We start from the raw sequence: 22,837 nt of genomic DNA, 5'->3' as shown, positions 1-22,837 counted from the left end.
ACTAGATATGGAACCAAAGCTTCAATTAGCGAAGAATCATCAGCCCTCCATCATATTGAGCCTTACACTCCTAATATCATCAATATGAATTGTACCATCTTAGACATAGATGAAAATGACATAGCAAATGATCTTGCTACTCCTCTAGTAGAGGTACTAGAATTACTCTTAGATGAATGGGCTAATGCCTATCAGTTTGATCCTATGTCAAAAACCTTGGAGATAGGCCTTGGTACCTATTATATATCAGAAAAGAATGCTCTAGTCCCCAACTTAATGAAAACAAAATAAGATGTAAGTGGGATATGAAGTATGTACTTTGATGGATCAAGAAATAAAAATGGATCAGGGGCTAGTGTGATGTTGGTTTCTCCTACACTAGAAAGGTACTACTTCTCATTTAGGCTTCAATTTAGTTGTACCAATAATGTGACCAAGTATGAGGCATTGATTAGTCAATCATGTGAGGAATCAAAATGTTGCTAAGAATGGTTTGCTTAGGTCTTATAAACATAAAGTATGGGATTTACTTGAGGGTTTCAATGCATTTAATATTAAGAGCATCCCTAGAAGAGGAAATAGATATGCTAACAAACTTGTGGTAGTTGGTGCATCTTATGATGTCCTTAGGAGCCTCGAAGATGAGAAAATATAGAAGATTAAAGTGGTGGTCATGCCTGCTATCCCTGATAATAATATCAATTGGTAGGTCTGTGTGCTAGAAAATGTGACCTGTTAGTAGCATGAGTTAACATCAAACATTAGTTAAAAACCTTTAAAGTGTAGCAAAGATTCATCAAAATGCAAGAAACAAACACTAACTAATTCTTGCTTGGGTTTTGCAACCCTAAGCAGCTAACAAACCAAATCTTCTAGCCACCTCTATAGCTCAACAAAGGCACCCATAAGAGGCTTTGTTGGTGTGTTAAGATGGGGGGGTATGTTTGATGTTCTCTCCCAAACACAATAATGGAGTGAGTCTTTGAGTGGATGTGCAAGTGTGAGTGATGATGTAATATGAATCTAGGCTGCAATGAAATGAAGAACACCTTAAGCAATGGCTATGGAGAAATCCATACTTGAAGGTATTCAAGAATGAAACTATGGAATGCAACTAAGAAACTAATGAGATGTACAAACTAAGCTAAGATGTAAATGAAATGAAGATGCTAATACATGAAGAACTAGACTAACAATGCATGAGGCAAACTAAATCAGCTACCCAATGGTTAGTATGATCCTAGAAATCTCTATGAAAATCAAACTACAATGAAAACTCTTAGCATGAAAACTCAAAACTCAAAATGGCATGGTAACAATGCAATAATGGGAGATGCCAATGCTTGAGACAAGCCCTCTATTTATAGGCTTGAGTGAGGGCTTGGTCAGGTGGCATCCATGTAGATGCCACATAAGGTGACATGCAAGCCATGTAAATGGTCAAGAATTCAAAGTTTTCTCACACATGTGTGAGCAAACTTGAGAAGAAGAGTGGGAGACAAGAGTGTGTAGGCATGCCATCTCACACATGTGTGAGCACACTCTTAGGCTAATGAGGGAGATTAGGGAGATGATTAGGAATGATTAAGTGAGATTAGAGAAGAAGTAGGCTTAAGAGGATGAAAATGATGGTTATAGGCTAGGCTCTAGGTTAGGCTTAAGATTAAATTAAATGAGATTTAATTTAATCATGGATTTAGAGAAATTAATAGGATTTAGGGAATTTAAATAAATAAAATTTATTTAAAAAGAGGAATATGGAGGATCATGTGTTAAATTAATTTAACATATTAAGGTTAGGAGTATTTAAATTAAATTTAAATACCTAGGAGAATGAATTCATTTAATTAATTAGTTTAATTAAATAAGTAGAAGAACGTGATAAATATAATTAATTAATTAATAATTAATTACAATGTCATGGGCAGTATTAAAATTAATTAATATAGTGTTTAGGGATGATTTTAAGCATCTACAAGGTCTTTGAATCTGATGCAAAGATTGTGAGTTTCTTGTAGAATGAAGCAGAGTTTTCAAATAGAAATTAATTAAGATTGCATGACCAATATGATGATCAAATCATCAACCTTAGCTCAAATAAGTTACCTAGGGGTCTCATTACCTTAGACAATGTCTTCAATCTTGATGACCAAGCAAGGGATAGAGGTATGAATCTTATACAAACAAAGGAGATCATATTCTAGTTACTGTTGCTAATGGAAGGATAGTAAACATGGGGAAGGTATAATTTGAAACTTAGCAAGAAATTTTTGTCCATCTATGTCAAGAATTTAATGATATATTTACTAGGATTTATGATGATTTAAAGGGTTTTGACCCTAGTCTATTTCAACATACTATAGATCTAGTAGATAATGTCAAGCCTATTAGGAAAAAATAGGGACTAGTAAATCCAAAGATTGAGCCACTAATGAGAAATGAGTTGTCCAAATTAATTGTGACCAATATCATTTTCCCTATCAACCACTCCTCTTGGGTTGCAAACCTTGTCCCTTTTAGGAAAAAGAATGGAGAAAGTAGGCTATGTCTGGGTTTTAGGGATCTTAACCAAGCTTCCCTTAAAGATCATCATCCTCTCCCTACTGTGATGTTGGACTAACCACAAACCTTTCCCTTTAGGAATTGTGATATGGCTTAACTGCCTCCTATGTGTTATATAAGTCTAGTGGTTGTATCAGTCATTAATAGGTTGATCTTTTGGTGCAATGACAACTCTAGCTTGCAACAAGTGGTATTAGATCTTGGTCATAGGTTCAAATCCCCTTAGATAAATCTAAGGGGTGAATTGTTGGACTAATCACCAGCCTTCCCCTTCAAGCTTCGTGACATGGCTTAATCACCTCCTATGTGCTCTATAAGTCTAGTGGTTGTATCAGGCATTAACAAGTCAATCTTTTGGTGCAATGAAAACTATAGCTTGTAACACATGGAACAAATATTGTCCAAAGTTAGTATTTTAGAGATATTCTCCTTCTTAGATGAATTCTTGAGTTATAATTAGGTGTTAGTCAAAGAAGCTAACAGATACAAAACTGCTTTCACTACCAAATGGGGTACCTATGCCTATACTAAAATGACTTTTGGACTAACAAATGCAGGCACCACATTTCAAAAAGCAATGGAGATGGCCTTCAAAAATATGATTGAAAGGTTTGTGTTGGTCTACTTTGATGATATCATAGTATATTCAAAAGATGTAGCAGAACATTTTGGTCATCTCAGACAAGTGCTTATAAGATGTAGAGAGTATGGAGTATCTTCAAATCTAAGAGTGTGTGTCTTTACCACTAACCGAGGAAAATTATTAGGAAATATTATATCTAAAGATGTTTTGACCATTGACCTAGAAAGAACGAAGGCAATACTTGCCCTTCCTCTTCCTAGTCACAAGAAGGGTCTGCAAAGTTTTCTTGGTAGGATAAATTTTGTGAGGATTTATTCCTAATCTAGCTACCATGGTAAAACCTCTCCCAAATTTTTAAAAAAAGGATATGGTCTTCTCATGGACCAAGGAAAGGAAAGAAAGTTTTGAAGAAATCAAAGTGGCCATAGCTTTAGCCCCTACTCTCATCAATCCAAATTTTGATAAGGATTTCATTCTTTACACCTTAGGAGGTGAGTCAAGTATTTCTACTATTTTGACTCAATCAAATGACACAAATGAAGAACAACCTATTACTTTCTTTAGTGAAGGGCTAAAAGAATATGAAAATAAGTACAACTATGTGGAAAAGTAGGCCCTTGTGGTCATAAAATCCTTGAATAAATTTAGACACCTACTGTCTCATAACAAAATCCATTGGCTGGTTCCTCATGCAAATGTTAAGGATTTACTGTTGAGCAGAGACATTAGTGAGAAAAGGGCTAGCTAGATCACTAAGGTGATGGAGTATGATGCAAACATCTAGATTACCAAAATAGTAAGGGGGAAAGGGTTATGCAAGTAGATGATCTCATCTCATGATCCTGATGAGGAAGTTGTCTTGGTGCTGACAAAACAAGAAGAAATAAGAGATGATAATCCAAGGAGTTGGATAGATAATATGAAGACCTTCTTAGCTAGGAATGGATATCCTCAAGGGTTGTACAAATCCAAAAGAAGATAGTTTATACTATAGTCTATTCCTTATGCTGTAATTGATGATGTTATTTTTAGGAGGGACTTCAATGGATCTTTGCTAAGATGCATTGGCACAGATCAAGTAGAAAGAATGATTAAGGAGCTTCATGATCATCCTGATGGTGGCCACTTTTCAGTAAGAATCATTACAATAAAGATGATGAGAGCTGATTACTAATGGCTATCCTTGTTTCATGATTGCCATAGGCATGTATGGAAGTGTGAAAAGTGTGCTTTCTTCTAAGGTAAACAGAGACTTGCAACCCTTCCACTTCACCCTATCTAGGTTGATTAACCATTTTCTTAGTGGGGATTATATTTTATTGTCCCCATTAATCCACCTTTTAGTTTTGGTCACAAGTGGATTTTGGTTGCAACAAATTATTTTACAAAGTGGATGGAGGTAGTACCTTTGAAGGATTCTATAGATGCTTCAGTGTATAATTCCTTAATGAAATTGTTACTAGATTTGATGCTCCTTCCACTATAATATCAAACAATGCAAAGTCATTCATAGGAGCTCAAATTTGTGCATGGGAAATTGATAATTCTATTTACTTGAGCACATATTCCAATTACTACCCTCAAGGTAATGGCTTGGCTGAGTCATCCAATAAGAATTTGATCAAAATCATCAAAAGGACTATAGTAGATAACTAGAGATGTTAGCATAAAAAATTGAAGACTTCCCTTTAGGTTGATAGAATAACACCTAAAAGGGCCATTGGAAATTCTCCTTTCATGTTAGTGTATGGTAGGGAACCTAGGCTTCCTATTTCATTGGAGTTTCTAGCTCTTGACGTGGATCATCAGTTGGAGCTAATGAGAAATGATGCCATGTCTATAAGAAAGGTATATTTTATGGAGCTAGAGGAGAAAATAAGTCAAGAAATGTGGACCTTAGAGATGCATCAACAAAAAATGAAAAGGAGATTTAATAAGAAGGCTAAGGCTAGAAGTTTCAGGGAGGGTGATCTTGTGTTAAAGTGGGATGTGGACAAAGAAAAAGTAGGGAGACACTCAAAATTTGATACTTTATGGAGTGGTCCCTATGTAATTGGTAGTTGTAAGTAGGTCAATGCTTTTTTGTCAAGAAAAACTAATGGTGAAATTTTGTCTATTCCAATAAATGGGATATATCTCAAGCACTCTTTCTAATGAAGATAAATGTTCTTGTATATATTAGAGTAGTTCTACTTTCTATTCTTTTCTATTTTCCAAGAAGTGCATGTGCACATGTTTTATTTTTGTAACAGAGGATTTTTTTGGTTCCAATTTTTTTTGCAAGTTACAGAGATAGAAAGACATGTTTTATAGCTTAGAATGTGGCAAGAGTGATAAATTTGATAATCTTCATGCTTTTAGAGACTCCATAACCCAATGGATCTTTTTGTGGTCACTGGTTATATGCCAAGCAGGCTTGCATCCCCCTCAAGTCATTAGAAATGTTAGACAAAAGTACCATTTGTTGACATATTAGTCAAGTTTTTTATTAGTGACATACACTTATTTAGACTATAAGTATCTATTAAGCTTATTATATAGTTAACAATGTTTGCCAAGCATTTCAGTTGTTATTGAGTTCTACTATTGCTATTGAGTCCTTTAAACAAATTTTACTATTTAGTGAGAAATTATAGTTATAGTGAAGATCAACAGTGTAAACTGAGCATCTCAGTGTATGCCGAGTTTACTAGTGCAAACTGAGTGTGTAGTGTTTACCAAGTTCACAATTTATGTGATGCAAGCCCAGTGTTAACTGAGCTACTCAATGTTAACCAAGTGACTTAGTTTATACTGAGCTCAAGGTGATAGTGCACTGTCCTTGGGACAACGCTCTGCCCAAAGTCAATCTTGTGCAGACCCATAAGAAGGGTGGAGAATAAGGCACGCAAGGAGGTAAAAAAGGTTCTATTCAATATTAATCCCCCTTAATAAATTGCAAGCAGATTTAAGGGTGATGCAAATACCATGGAGGGGACAGGGTGACATCACCCTCCAAAATAATTTGACTAACATGTTTAACACAAGTCCTATCAAATCCCATACAAAGAGGGCTGCGCTCAAAAGGAAAAAGGGTAGCATTTAAGGCATAAAGTTATATGGGTAGACTAGGATATTTAGGAGAGTAAGATAGATAGTTATTAGTTTATGCAAGTGTATATTATCATATATATATATATATATATATATATTTATTGTTATTTAGTCTTAATAATCAATTTCAAATCTAGGAATATCTTTAGGAATATTCTCTATTGCCATAAAATCATAAATTTCAAGCCCATACAAAAGGCAGAGAGTTTTTACTCTCTTGTAGTACATTTTTTTTTTGATGAAAATTTTCTAAGTATAGAAATTACAAGGCAAGTATATATATATATATATATATATATATATATATATATATATATATATATATATATATATATATATATATATGTATTTTTTTGAATAGATTTAAAACATTGATACCATAATCATTTGATCTCCTATATGACTTAAATTGGAATAATTCAACCTTAACATACCAAGAATATGAATTATCCATTTTATTCAATAATGCAATACTTATTTGATTCAAATAATCATGCAACTTGAATCTACATCCATGATCATAATTTTCATTTTCAACATAGGGGAAAAAAATTGAAATTTTACCAAATTGAACATTATCAATTCCATCCTATTTTGAGATTCATCCATCTAAATTTAAATCATGAATAAATCACATGATAACCAATTATACTCAAAACATCAATTTTATTGGCAAACCTGATTCAAAGGCTTAGCCAGGAAAGAACTAGGAAGAAAACCTGGCTTCGTTGCCATTTATAAAAAAGTTTAAAATACAATTTACAATAGGATATCAATCCCAATTTTCAAAAATTTAATTGAATTTTCTTCATGACCCTCATCAAGGGATTTATAATGTTTTCTGCAACACATTTCAAGAACCATGGAGGGAACAAAATCTAATCAGGTGACCAAAAACATGACCAAGAATAATTCAAACATGCATATTCCTACAAGGTTTTCACAATAAGAGCCACAATGAATCAACACTAGGGAAAGGTGGATTCTTCCAATAGGAGAAGTCAAGCACAACACCAAATCAGATGCCCAATTGGGGCTATTAACCAAGAACTTCCATTCTTCCATTTAACCATGCCATACTCATATGAGGTTTGTGCTGATAGGTAGGGGCCCATAACACCCTACCCTCTCTCCCTCTTCTCATCTTAAAAAGAGACTCTACACTAGTTGGAGTCCAACTAAACATACCTTTCCCAAAATTGGTCACTTCTCCCCTCTCCAAGGGTGAGTATTACCAAAACACCCATGCAAGAAAAATCTCAAAATTGCAAACATAAACATGAAAGGAAATCATCCAAAATAACATGGTTTTCAAATCTTCCCAACATACCCACAATCATACAAACATTCACTTGACAACAACGTAGCATAAGCATGAAACAAACATGAAAATCTATACAAGAGAGATGAGAAATTCCTACCTTCACAAAGAGGTAATGGCAATGAACAAGTTTGAGTAGAGTTTCCACTTCCTTCCTCCAATCTTCAAAAGCTCCTCTCTAAATGTAGAGATTGGGTAACAACCTCCACAAGTCCAAGAAGGGCCTCTAAATAAGCCTCAAACTCAACCACTAAAAGGAGAAATAACTACTTCCACCCATTAGCAATTATAGAAACTCCTAACTCAATCCACACTAGGGTTAAACACTAAGTGGAAGTGAGATGAGGTGACTCAAGATAACCACTTGCAATTTTCGCACAAAGGAAAAATGAGACTTTTTGAGTGGCCTCAAAAGTCAATAAAAGGGGCTTAGGGGTTGAAAAAGACCCCTAACCCATACCCATACCCTTTGGGTATAATTATTTCATGTTTTAAGCCTTAGGAAAAAGGTTTAGAGCCAAAAAAAATCTAGGAATAAAATAAGACCTTCTAACTACTCTAACATGCTGATTAAGCACTAATTCAGATTAGGGATGACTAAACTTGATTAAGAACTAGATAGAAAACTGAGTTACTAGTGCAGATCGAGTTCAAGACTACTTGGAAGTGATCAATATGGATTGAGCTTCTATGTCTACCAAGTGCATGATAATGCCAAGTGTTGACAGTGGATGTCAAGTATTAGAACTTCACCAAGTCAGTCTTTAGAGCCTGAGTGTCTACACTTCAGCTGACCTTGTAATATTTGTGTAAACTTGTATAGTCACTGACTTTATAATTTGTATAATTAGATTGGTATATATGTAGTGTATTGTATCATATCTAATGTGTGAGTGTGAATGAAATGTAATCAAATATAATGAAAGAAGAATAGAAAAGAGTGAATTAAAAAGGCTATAATAGTATAAGGAGTAGCAAAGACATATCTATCATAGCAAGGTGATTAGTACATAAAAGAATCTCATTCAACAAACCAAGTTGTAGATCAGAGATCAGCTACTATTTCATCCTAACGAGTGGTTCAATCAAAAATCGTTTAACAAGGTAGACCTAATAGTCTTTTGTAAATCTCTTTGCTAAGTACATACTTCATTGTATGTTTGTAAATCCTTTCACAAGGTGGACCTAGCAGTTCTTATTGCTCCTAGTAGGGTAGATCATTGAAAGTGATCAATGTAAGCCTTAACATGCCAACTTTAAACTGTAGTACTTAAGCTTGTGGGTATCTTCCCCACCCTAGTTTTACTTTCTATTTGGAAGGTTTTTGGGTCACCTAATCTTTGTATCAAAGTGTTATGAATGCTATCATATTTTTAGTTTCTTATGCATGTAATTAGATCATATTACATGAGAAGGATTAAATGCCAATTGGAAAATTAAAGTTAAAAGTTTTGTAGGGTTACTGATTTACCCCTCCCCTCTTAGTAACCTAGCCTTTCTAAATAATTAAAACAATTGGTATTAGAGCATTGTGGTTCTTAGAAGAAAGTTTAACAACTTGAGTAAAGATCAAGGCCATGGAGATATTCAAACTTGAAAGCAATTGATAATGAAACGCTAGATTTGGAAATGGCTATTGCCCAACTAAAGAAAGAAAATGAGCAAATCTATCAATTCAAAAAAGAAGAAAAGAACTTGTAATTCAAATGAATGATCAACTCTACATTGAATAAAGAATTGAAAAGCTTCATTCAAGTAATCAAGATGAAGCCAATGAAGTAATCAAAGAACTCCTAGAAAATAATGGTTCCCTATAAGAAGAAGTAAGAAAAATAAGAAGAGAACACTAAATTTAGTTAGTAAGGCTATGTGAAGTCATGGAACAGAAGAACAAGATAAAATAAGAGATACAAGGAAAGAAAAATGAAATCCAACACCTATCCCTTCAGTAAGTAGACCTTATTGATCAACTCTCCAATGCAAATGAAGAAATCATGAGTGTAAGATTTGAAAATTATAGATTATGAAATGATCTAAACTATGAAAATAAAATCAATGAAAGAATGATGAAATCCCAAGCAGACATGAATCAATTGAATGAAAAAAGTCTCTATAGACAAAAAGGAGAAGTAAGAATTGGATATGTAGAAGAAGGAGAATCATCAAAGCAAGAAGCTCAAAAGAATCAAAGACCTACTTGCAATGACTATGGTAAGATAGGTCATACATTAAACAAATGTTGGAGCAATGGAAAAGAAAAATTCAATGGAAAGTGCTACAATTGCAATTAACATGGTCATAAGGCTAATGAATGTAAAGAGAAACCAAGATTTGAAGGTAAATGTCACAAATGTAAGAAACATGGACACAAGTCATTAGAATGCAAAACCAATATATTAAATCTAGCATAGTAGATTATGAAAGCCATATTTGGTTGGGACTACAATACCTAGTGTAGATGTCATTATTGTGAGGAATTTGGACACATTGGAATGAATTGTGTAATGCATCATTTGAGGAAAATAGATACTACTAAAAGATGTTTCATTTGTATAGGACTTGGTCATCTTTCCAATATTTGCATGAGAAGAAGGCAAAAGTTGATAAAATCCAAAAATAGATGAGATAGTAATGGGTTCCAAAGTCTACCGAGAATGAAAGTCCAAGCAATGGTGATCAAGTCACTCAAGAATTGGGTGACTCTACCATTTATACTTAAGTTCTCAAAGAAGAAACTAGAACTATGTTATCAAAGAAGACATCCAAAATAATTCTAGTTGAAAAATAAAAAAGATCGAAATCTGTATTCAAGATACAAAGGGATCACCAAGTAAAATGGTACTAGTGTCTACTGAGTTACCTTCTCTACCAAGTGAGGTTGGGTCACAAACTTTACCAAGCAAGGTCAAGAGTAATGAAGATGCATATGGTTATTGAGTCATGAAGACTTCTTTGAGTGTTCAATGCAAAGAAGTGGATGACAATCTGTCAACATGATTTCAATCAACCTACCTTTTGTACTGAGCATTTATGGAAAATTTTTGTTAAAAGGCACGGAATCAAAGTCATTCTTACCATGAAAATTCTCAAGAGCTATTGCAAAGTGCAATCTTCAAAGCATCCAAATGATTTGAGTGAATTTTCAGTGAAAGATTTACAATTCTCTCAAACCCTACTGAGTGAAGATGGCATCTAGCAGCAACAAGGCAAAGAGAGGATCATATATGTAGGTTTTTAGAGTGGAATGGAAGGCACCAAACTTCAAGCTCACTCCTAAAATTGATCAAATCCCTCCAAAGGTACTATTGATCAATGATTTTTACACTCATTTTAAATGTGTTATTCAAGAAATTGGCACTTTGGAAATGGATGATGCACTAGATAAACTATGTGTAAATGGAGTTTTGAAACCCAACCACCAACACCTGGAAACTAAAGGGTTAACTCACATCCCTCACAAGCCACATGAATTTCAAGTAAAATGGATTAGGTTTATCCTTAGTCAGGTGCATAATGGGTAGTTGTGGTTACAAGAACTAGTATTGATCACAAAGAAGATGACTCATCGAATCACTAGTCTCCCAATGTTGACCAAAGGAAGATGACCAAAGCCCTAGGTCAGGCTAATCTTGAAAAGAAAACCCTAGTAGAATGGGATAGAAGAGGAGTGAAGATTAGCAGTGTCACAAACATGGAGTTGAAATTTGGAATCCATATTATTGCACACAAGATTTACAGCTCTAGCAGGTTAAATAGTGTATTGTGCAAAGCATTTGACCTTGCATATGAGGTAGTGAAGAATAATCTATCTTTTGACTTTGTTGAGCTATTGTTGAAACAATTCAACAAGAATATGGAAAGCATTAGGACATCAAAGAATAATCCATGTAAGTTTGGCTCCTTGTTGACATGTCTATTCTTTTATGTTAAAAAATTCTTCCCTTCAAAAGGCACTGTTGTTTGGAGAAAAGATGTGCCTGTGCTTTATCATATCAATGAGTATATTTCTGAGATGGATGAGAACTATAATAGTATCATGGAAAACTATTTTTATGCTTTCAAGGAGAAAATGAACAAAAAGATACCAAATCCCCAAGAATCTTGTTGAAGATTATAAGGATGATATATGTTTCATGGTGGACAGTGACAAAGTATGCATTCAGGCAGTTAGGCCTAGAATAGCATGGGTGAATGCCATACCACAATTTTACATGGCAAGACACAACTGATCAACAATTTTTTTTTTGATGAAGAGAATGAAGGTAAGGTCTCAAATCATTGCTTGATCCATGAAGAATGTTAGTGGTTCTAAGATGTTTGCTCAAAATTGGGTTTCAAGTTCCTCTAGTGGTGGTCGAATACTAAATGAAAAACTATGCAGGGTGTAATGGTGGTGGGATCTTAACCATTTTTCACCCTATATGAGACGTTCCTACCATCTAAGTGGTGTTGTTATTGCAATAGCAAAAATTCAAAGTTGTAATGAGAAGATGCTATATCAATTATCATTTTAATTCTATTAAAGTTAGGCCTATATTATTTTTTTATTTTTATTTTATTATATACATACATACATACATACATACATACATACATACATATATATATATATATATATATATATATATATATATATATATATATATATATATATATATATATATATATATATATATATAATATTTCCATTATTATTATAATTCAACTTCTATTATAATTATCATTTGGTACACCTTTACTTCTACGTAATATACTTTTTTCCTTTGTTGCTAATATCATTACTATCAATACTAAATTGAGATCACTACATTACCAATAATGTTCGATTTTATTATTAAATGAATACTTCCACCTTAACCTAAACTAATTTAACAATTACTCTACTTGTATATGAAACTATTACTCTTCTAAAATATCTATGACTAAAATATAATAAGAACAAATATATTAAGGCTACAAACATATATCTTCTTTTGAGATTTGTCCAATACACTAAATCAAGTTATAATTCCAAGTAGACAACTATCATAACTAGCATCTCCTAATGAATTTAATCAATTAAAAATAAAATCCAATTTACAATCCTTTTAATGCATATTTTTTTTGAAGAAAAACAACATTTAAATTTCTCCCTTCCATCAACTATTACTTAATATCACATATTTTACCCCCCCTTTCCCATTTACCTAAATATTACTACATTCTACCTAATTCCTATACTACCTATTCATCTTCTTGATGATTATTTTAAAACTATATTTTTTTTTCATAAAATAAAGAAATTATCTAATTTCTATCGTCTACAAAAAACATCAAAAAAAAATTCTATCACTCATAAAAAAAAATTACTTTATTTAAATATATTCCAAATATCTATACCTTTACCCTCTACATATCATAATCCCCCCCCCTAACATTAGCAATTAATACACATTCAAAATTCATTTGCTAGCTTTTCCTACATGTGAAGCTCCCTTCTACCATGTGTGAGAGGTGGAGAAAACTAATTTACTTGCTCCCATGCCTAGGACTAGGCACCTAGAAAGGAGTAATGACTTGTCATAGAAATGATGGAAGTGCTTGTTAGTTTTATATGAAATTTAAAAACTACTTCCTTGCTGCCCATGTATTGAAAGCACAGATGTAAAAGAGGAGAAGGAGGGTGGTTTAAAAGACTACCCTTCCACCATAATTAATGCACCTCCTAGTTGGGCAGCTTGAGACTTAATAAGGACTGAGGGAGGAAGTTAGTTTTGTTGATTTTTTAAATAATTGATGCCTCTCCATTTTACAAGTCAATAGGTAGGGGTGGGTGAGGATGTGACCCATCCCCCCTTAGACTTATTTTATTTTATTTTTAAAAACATAAACCTGACAAACCATAATTGTCCTTGGTCACTTTGCAAGGAAGAGGGGTGTCTAATTAATATTTATTTATATAATTCATATTATGAAGATATTTTATAGAGTTATAAGTGTGGCTTAATGTTTTTTTTTAAAATTGTATTTGGAGAATTAACACAGTCATGTACTACTTAATTTTAAATATTTTAATGTCTATAACTAGGAGGAGATTATTTTTGTTGTTGTCCATACATTTTCCAAAATTTTTTTATGCATCTACAGGTTCACAATGAAGTTAACGGTTTCCTCTTGAAACTAGTTTCCTTCATGCATTCCACCCTTTAATATAAATTGGAGATGCACTATGTGTTATAAATTCCTATTCTAATAATTGATTCAACATGAAGCAACTATCATTTTGCTAACAAATGTAACTGCAAATGGAATTCAAGAAATCTTTGAAACTAATATTACATTGCAAACTTTATTCAAGGTGCTTTGATGTCATCCATTACCATAATTTAAGTTGTCTATAGATTCATTATTATCAATTGCATTTCTTACAACTAGTTATTTTTCCAATACTGAACATCAATCAACTAATTTATCCTCATGCAATAGAAAAGATTAACATATCAAGGAGACAATGTTTAATTCATTCTTATTGGTATATCAAGACGCACAAAATTCTTCCTTCACAACATTCCAAATTAAGTATAGGTAAGACAACATCAATACAACATAATCTCTCCTACATGTTCTTTTCAAACTACATTCAACACAATATCAAGCATGAAAAGGGTGGTGGAATGACCATATCAATCTATACACAATGGAAGAACCATTTGATACATAGATTTTTCCAATCTCTCTCTCTATGGACATATAGATTGGAACAACACTACACTCTCACAATACATATTGGTTCACAAAACATAAGAATTGGAAATCTTCACTACCCTCTTATATTACAAATTTCTTCATATAACAAGTGAAGTTTCTCTCTATTTTCAACACAAAAATAATGGATCTCCTCCAATGCAAGGAATAAACTTCATAACATCAAGCTTCCAAACTCTACAAATGAATATCTGCACAAGAGAGACAAAATGGAAACCATGGAGGCTTACCTCCCAACCTAGGCATCAAGGAGGCCACCCAATGAGCTTGGGAAAACAAGGCATAAATGGTTGCATACTACACATTCACATGCCATGCATATACACAAAAATATGACAAGATTTTACACAAGACATTACAACACATCCCATCCCAAGGCTTTGCACAAAGATTCAACAAATGAATCAAGTATAGGGTGAAGGTGGGCTCTCTCCATGAGGGGGATTTCAAAGCTAAGATTCACAATATATATACATCTTCTCAATATGAACATGCCCTTTCAGGGTGTACAATGTCTTCCCTTCCTCACACCTCCTTATACCTCCCACAATGCAAGTAAGCAAGATGAACACATTCCATTGAACATATACATTCACCTCCACACATGAGAGTGTTCCTTAGCTACATGTGTGAGCCCAACTAACCACTTCACCCAAGCATCTCTTCCCTCCCAAGGGTGAGTGATGCTTCAAACCCATTTCACAAAATACATAACATGGAAACAAGCAAGATCAAAGAAATATTCACACAATTTTATCACATGCAACACCCAAACAAGATCTTTACCCACAACCACAACTCCAATACACCAAAATCTCATCATGAAATGAAAAAAATCATATCTATTCTACATGCAAAATGAAGAACTTCATGGATCATGGGTACCAACCTCCCTCCAAGCAAAGGCAATGAATAATTGTAGTAGAGCTCCTTCCTCTTTCTTCAAACCCTATTTGTCTCTAAAGATAGAGAGTGGCCAAGTGGGTTTTCAATTTAGCCATGCCTCTATTATATCCTTCTAATTTTTGGATTCAATAAAGAATACAATTTTTATGAGGTCTCCTAGGCCTACTAGGCACCCTAGAGGTCATTATTAGCTTACTAATAGTATTAACATGGGTAGGGTTTATTTTTGTCACAATTTCACTCTAGAGTTACTTTATGGCCCTCACAATGCTAGGTAATTCAATTTCCAAAATTTCTCCATGGTGATAACCTTGTTCTCTCTTTACTAGTTTAGGGCTATAAATCAGATTTCTCAATTAAGGCATTTAACTTAGAATAAGGTGACCACATGATCCATCATCAAAGAACGTTTCATTTCACATAACAAGTACAAGTGTCAAGTGACACACACAAAATGCACTAAACATTACACATGACATGTTCAAAATCTACACATGAAGTACATACCACACACATACATCTCACATTTAAAAAGTAAGCACATAACAATGAGGTTAACAAATCTCATAAAGATTTACCTTGGTAGAGTCAATTAAACATGTGTCTATACCTTGTTTCCTCATTAAATTCCATGGTTCCTCTTTCTGTACAACAAACTCGAGCATCAATAGTCCAAGGAATCAAATAAGCATATACAAAATAAGTGCATATAATAATAATATCCACATTAACATAATTCAAATTAAATATCCTTTCCTAATCTTTCAATTATTCCACTCAAAATGTTAAGATATAAAAATCTGCATGTCATAAGCATCATAACCAAATTAATATTCATCCATATATTGAAAATCTTCAAAAACCAATTAACATTTTGCATTGCATCAAAATATAATAATATCATGTCATAAAGTTACATCCAAACATGTTCGAACATTTCTTATAAAATAACAAGTTCTTTGTGCATATATCGATGTAAAACACTACTAAAGTATCAAAATCCACAGGTAAAGAAAATCCACTATCCATCTAAATCTGGCAAAATATCAAGGTCTTGAATATCAAAATGTAATCAAAACATCCATGCTATGACAGGTCGAGGTGAGGCCTCACAGGGAAACCTCTTGGATATAAGGTTAATATTCATGAAACAAAAGATATTATTGAGGCAATTCTCAATAAACTAGTTGATCCTAAGGCTACATATTTTAGTACATATGATGAAGCAAAAGCCATGATAGAACTAGAAATAAAGCTCCTTTAGACAATTAACAAAGGAAAGAAAAGAATTGCTAATCTAAAATCAAGTTCTACCCTTTGGTTAACCAAGGGAAAAGGTGAGGATGAGGAAGCAAAGGATGTGGAAGAATCTAAGGAAGAAGAAACATTAACGAAGAAGGACAAGGTAATTATTACCAAGCCAACCAAGCCATCCATTGCCGTGTTTACTAGGAGATCAAGGAAGAAAGCTGACAAGGAAGGAGGAGAAATTATATTTAGAAAACCTCCACCCACTCTCCGAGATATACTTAAAGATCTAGAAGCTAGAGCTAGTATAAAAAACTTTAAGGCATTAAAGTATGAAATCATAACAATTGAAGAGAAAAAGTAGATAGAAGATCTGGCGATGGACAAAATTAGTAAATGGAAATACTCACTAGACTAGCTTGCTTCTCAGATTCCTAACATTTTGTTGGATAAGATCAAGCCAATATGGGAATTTTCCATGCAAAATATCAAAGACATCTATGGGAAAACCCTAAGGAAGCTTATACCAAGCATATCAGATGCAAAGGTAAAAGAGTCACTAAAGAAAAAAAAAGAAAAAAATGACTCTGAAGTTCAATACTTGCCTGATTCTGATGAAAGATATTGAAAATGTTGTAAGGAATAAAACTAACACTTGGAAAAATATCTATCTTTTACATAAACCAAGTGATTTTCTTGTTGATGAAAAGATGATGATGATGATGATAAAGATGAGAAAGATGAAGAAGAAAATTTTGAAGAGACAACTCATTTTGATAACACAGAAGATGAAGAGGAACAAGAGCAAGAGGCTAGTGAGGAAGCAACACAAGATGATGAGGAAACTGATCCAGTTAAGATAGCTACAATAGTCATTGTCTCACTTGCTCACTCTCCAAGAAAACCAGTGACAACACCAAGTACTAAGACAACCTCAATAAGATTGATTGTGACTACTAGTGTGAATACAAATGTTTAATCACTCTTTGCTCCTATTCAACTTAGCACATCATTGAATTAAGTGACCTACACTTCATCTACCAAATTGTAGACTCTTCCCTCTTCTACCAGGTTGGCTAGATCAAATTTGAATACATCAGTTTTGAGCACATCAGTTGTGAATAGATCAATTTTGGATTCTTTAGGTATTTTTGTTAGTATTCCTTCAATAAGTGTAGTATCAATTTTTATAGTTAGTCCTAGTATGTCTAAAATTATTTCTATTCTGGGAACACAAGCAATAAGTGCAAGGATAATTGAGATTAAGGCTCAACTGAGCACAAGATTTTTGGGTAAAGGAAAAGATATGGATGAAGAAATAGACCTAGATGAGGAAATTGTAATCCCAAATTGGGACATTTCCAAGCTCACTCTAGACCAAATGCACAAATTTGGTGAACTCCTCCAGAAGAAAGCCAAACAATAGAGATTAAGAGAGGAAAGGGATAAAGAATTCAAAATTATTGAGGATGCAAAGAACATTTTGGTAGAGGCCGCAGGCATTGAGGTTAATTCTTCACAACCAATTTTTTATTAGCTAGCAGAGGCAATCTAGAAGTTTAATGAAGATACAAATGGACATGGTAAGTTAGTACAAAAGGCATAAATTTTTTTGAAAATAAAGTGTTGGAGCACATTGCTCAACAAATAGCCATCTTTCAAGTAGAACTTTCTACAATTTTGGGTTCTCTAGAAACATCTTGTACAAATGTATCATCACTTTTTGGTAAGCTATGTGATGTTTCTAATTTTACCAAGGAAATAAAGGACAAATTTTCCAAGATAGATGAAGATCTCAAGGCTAGTGCTTAGAAGTTGCAACTTGACCTTAGTTCAAGTTCTACACACTTCAAGAAGATAAGATTTTTGATAGATATGCAAGTCAAATTTCTTAGAGAAGAAGCAAGGATCAAATCTATCTTGGCAGATATACAACATATGATTCTTCCCAACATGGATGCACTACAAAAACACATTGCACATTCTAAAACTCTCATCCATGACAACAACTTCTCCATAGCAAACCATATGATAGAGTTGTCTATAAAGTGAAAATTGTACTACTTAAATGTAAGGTCCTTCAAGAGGACTGGGACAAGACCTAACAATCATTCTCAAGATACATTTAGGTTTTTTTTATCTCATTTTGGCATTAGCATGTAAATAAATATAATAAATCTTTGGCATTAATGTAAAAAAGGGGAAGAAAGATGTATGTATAGGGGAGTATATACTATGAATAAGAAGATATGAGAAAGATGTTATGGGGGAGAAAATGGAATAATTTGTAAAAAAAATGGAGGAGAAAGATATGTACAGTAAATATATGTTGTATATAGAATGAAGATGTATATTATACTGTATGAAAGAACCTTACCATGTATAGATAGACGTCTTACAAAATCAATTTTGAAAAATCTCAAAAATAGTATACTCTACTGAGCTAAGAATCACTAGGTGATGGATAAGTTTTTTTTATCACTAATGCCAAAGGGGGAGATTGTTGACATATTAGTCAAGTTTATTATTAGTGACATACACTTATTCAAACTATAAGTATCTACCAACCTTATTATATAGTTAACAGTGTTTGTCAAGCATTTCAGTTGTCACCAAGTTCTATAGTTGCTACCAAGTCCTTTGGAAAAATTCTAGTGTTTACCAATTAGTTATAGTTACAGTGAAGATCAATAGTGTAAACTAAGCATCTTAGTGTATGTTGAGTTTACCAGTACAAACCAAGCTATGCAATGCTTATTGAGTTCACAATTTATGTGATGCAAGTCTAGTGTTAACTAAGCTACTCATTGCTAACAAGTGATTTAGTTTATACCAAGCTCGAGGTGATAGTGTTTACCAAGCTATGTAGTGGTAAACAAGTGATTCAATTTATATGATGAGTTTCAAAATATCTACCGAGTCACCAATGCATACCAAGTTCAAGACTACTTGGAAGTGATCAGTATGGACCAAGCTTTTATATCTACCAAGTGCATGCTGATGCCGAGCATTGATAGTGGATGCTAAGTATCAAAAATTCACCGAGTGAGTCTTCAGAGCCCGAGTGTCTACACTTGAGCTGACTTTGTAATTTGTATAATTAAATTGATATATATGTAGTGTATTGTATCATATCCAATGTGTGAGTGTGAATGCAATATAATCAAATATAATCAGAGAAGGACAAAAAAGAAAAAATTACAAAGGCTGCAAAAGTATAAGGAGTAGCAAAGACATATCTATCATAGCAAGATGATTAGTACATAAAGGAATCTCATTTAGCAAACCAAGTTCAAGATTAGAGATCAGCTACTATTTCATCCTAATAGGTGTTGTAGTTAAATACTTTAACAAGGTAGATCTAATAGTTTTTTGTAAATCTCTTTACCAAGTGCATACTTCATTGTATGTTTGTAAATACTTTCACAAGGTAGACCTAGTAGTCCTTATTGCTCCTAATAGGGTAGATCATTAGAAGTGATCAATGTAAGCCTTAATAGGCCAACTTTATATTGCAGTGCTAAAGCTTGTGCGTATCTTCCCCACCCTAGTTTTACTTTCTATTTGGAAGGTTTTTGGGTCACCAAATCTTTGTGTCAAAGTGTTATGAATGCTTTCATATTTTTAGTTTCTTATGCATGCAATTAGATTAGATTATATGAGAAGGATTAAATACTAATTGGATAATTGAAGTTAAAAGTTTTGTAGGGTTATTGATTCAACCCTCCCCTCTTAGTAACCTAGCCAATTTGAATATTTCCAACATCCTCCCACTTGATAATCAAATTCAAATAATAATCCGTTAAATGGTCACCTAGGGTTTTTATGAAATAATATAACATTGGCTATATCCTTTATTTCATGGCATGCCTTAGAAAATTTCAAGTCATGACTTTGTAATTCATGTGGTCATGAGAGGTTAAGAGCTAACTAAGGTTAGAATGGTAGAGGTGTGATTACTTCATGTTTGCATTGTTGCAAAGTTAGTGGGCTTAACCAAGGTCAAAATGGTGAAGGTATGCTTTTCTTTGTTTCCTCTTTATGAAAAGGTTATATCAACATGCTATGGATTAAGTTACAATAATTTAAAAAGGGCAAGCCTTTAATGTTTTAAAGATACACTTCACACTGTTAGATCTTTTAGATCTATGATCAACACATGGTCATAGTAGGTTAAGAGGAGGCTAAAGTTTGAGTCATGATCAAGAGATTATCTTGTGTTTTTCTTGGTCACAAGGATAAAAGGTGAACCTAAAGTTAAGGTGGAAAAGGCATGATTTCCTTGTGTTTACTTGATCACAAGGTTAGGAGGTGAGCCTCAGGTTAAGGTGGTGATGGTGTAGATGTGGTTAGGATCTCCATCTTCATAGGTTTGTGGTGATTAATGGAAAAGGATAGAGCCAAGCTACGAAGCAAAAATAATCAATGGATCACTATTTTTCAAGCAAGAAATGTTATTAAGGAAAGGTGGTGACAATGCTATAGTCATGGCTGGTCACACATAAGACATAAAACTAAATACTGCTGGAGTCATAAAATGGTAAGAGATGTTCGGTCCATGTGGCAAGCCTTGATGGATAACTTTAGTTGACTAAATAAAATGGCTAATTTGGCAAGTTGATGACAATGGAAGAAACTCATTGATGATGAATCTAATATTTTAGATCTCCTACAACCACTTTCATTATTCCCTAGGCTTGAAAAATGCCAAGAGACACTCGACTACTTCCTGTTGATCCATCCATTCAGTTAGAAGTTAATAAACACCATTCCTCACCTCTTAGAGTTTTTTTTAGTAAGTTATCTTCTTGTGTATGGATTTGTGCTATGATCAGATCTTTTCCAATTTCACTGTGATTATTCTCTACAGATTTGATTGTAGTGGTTGAATTCTATCTTATGATAGAAGTTATCTAAGTTATGCTTGCACTATAAAAGAAAATGTTGTATTCTTTCATAGGGTCAGATCTTCTCTTTTTCTCTATCATTGCCTCGACATGCTACTATAAATTCCCTCTTTGCCTCTAAATTATATGACATCATGTCTTATCTCTTTTAACCATCGATGTACTATGCAAGCTTTGTTTGCCTCTCTTAAATGTACTGTGTATATCTATAATCTACATTTTTAAAAATCTTTTTTGGCCTATGGATGATAAGAAGTGAAGCATTTTTCCTTGTGTCACTCATGCGGTTGTCTGATTTCTATGTAATTAATAGATTAAAGAAAGTCTAAATCCATATATCTTTAGACTGTCATGATAATTGTACTACACATGTATGGGTAAAGATTGGTTTGGACACCCTATTTTGGTACATCACCTATTTATAATAGATTAGGTAGTTACTTTCATGTATTCTTTCTCCCTTTTCTCTTCAAAAATAGTTTAAGTGCATCCTAATAGTAGAGGAAACCAACCTTCTTTGGAGACTTAATCTCATAGATCAAGTCCCATAGCTTGCAGTTGTTTCCATGTTTCAAAAATTTGTCCTTAGGTAAAAACTTTGGACAAGGGTGCAATCTTTTGTGACAACACTTACCTTATTGTTCAATGTAAGAAGGAATTGACCTTAGAATTTGACATGAAGGACTTTGGAAATTTTCACTACTTCCTAGGTTTGGAAGTCTAGCAAAAAATTGATGGCATTATTTTGAATAAATGAAAATACACTATTGATATTCTAAAGAGATTTGGTATGTTAAATTGTAGATTGATGTCCACACCCATGGAACCCAAATTACATAAGTTAAAAGATGTAGTAGAAGAATCCAGATTTGTAGATCCTACTCTTTATAGACAAATTATTGGATTATTGATCGACTTGGTTAACTATTTGTTGAGCTATCATTTTATATGATGCTTAAGGACAAGAATCCTTTTAAACTCCTCTCTTGAAAAGATAATCTAGGATCAAATCCAAGGTTTTAGGTGATCTTGCAACCTATTAGAATCTTCTCAATTGAAGATAAATGTGTATGTTCATGATGAGGAATTTGTTGGTTCAACTAATTTTAGATAAGATGTTTGATCTACTATTTTGAAAAGTAACCACAAAAGAGATATATTTTTGGTATTTTCTATTTTATGATGAATGCAATTTATCGATGCAACTATATGAATTCCTTTTTTAAGCAAGTGTTAGAAATGAAAGCTAAAAAGATAAGGTAACAAGAGATTAAATAAAACAAATTGAAAGGGAAATTCCTAATGAACATAAACCATAGTAACAACATGTTTGTGAGTTAAATCATCAAAAAGATTGGGTAGGAAACTAATGAAAATAGGAGTAGCGCTCCTCAATTCCATTAATGCATCATCAATGGGAACTCAATAATAACCAAAAGATGTTTCACTTCTCATCAAATCATAAGGCCATAA

Source organism: Cupressus sempervirens, chromosome 11 (genome assembly GCF_028749045.1).
Source record: "Cupressus sempervirens isolate cs-2001-9-10 chromosome 11, ASM2874904v1, whole genome shotgun sequence".
NCBI lineage: Eukaryota > Viridiplantae > Streptophyta > Pinopsida > Cupressales > Cupressaceae > Cupressus > Cupressus sempervirens.
The sequence above is the reverse complement of the archived record's forward strand: the minus strand, read 5'-3'. Positions refer to the sequence as shown.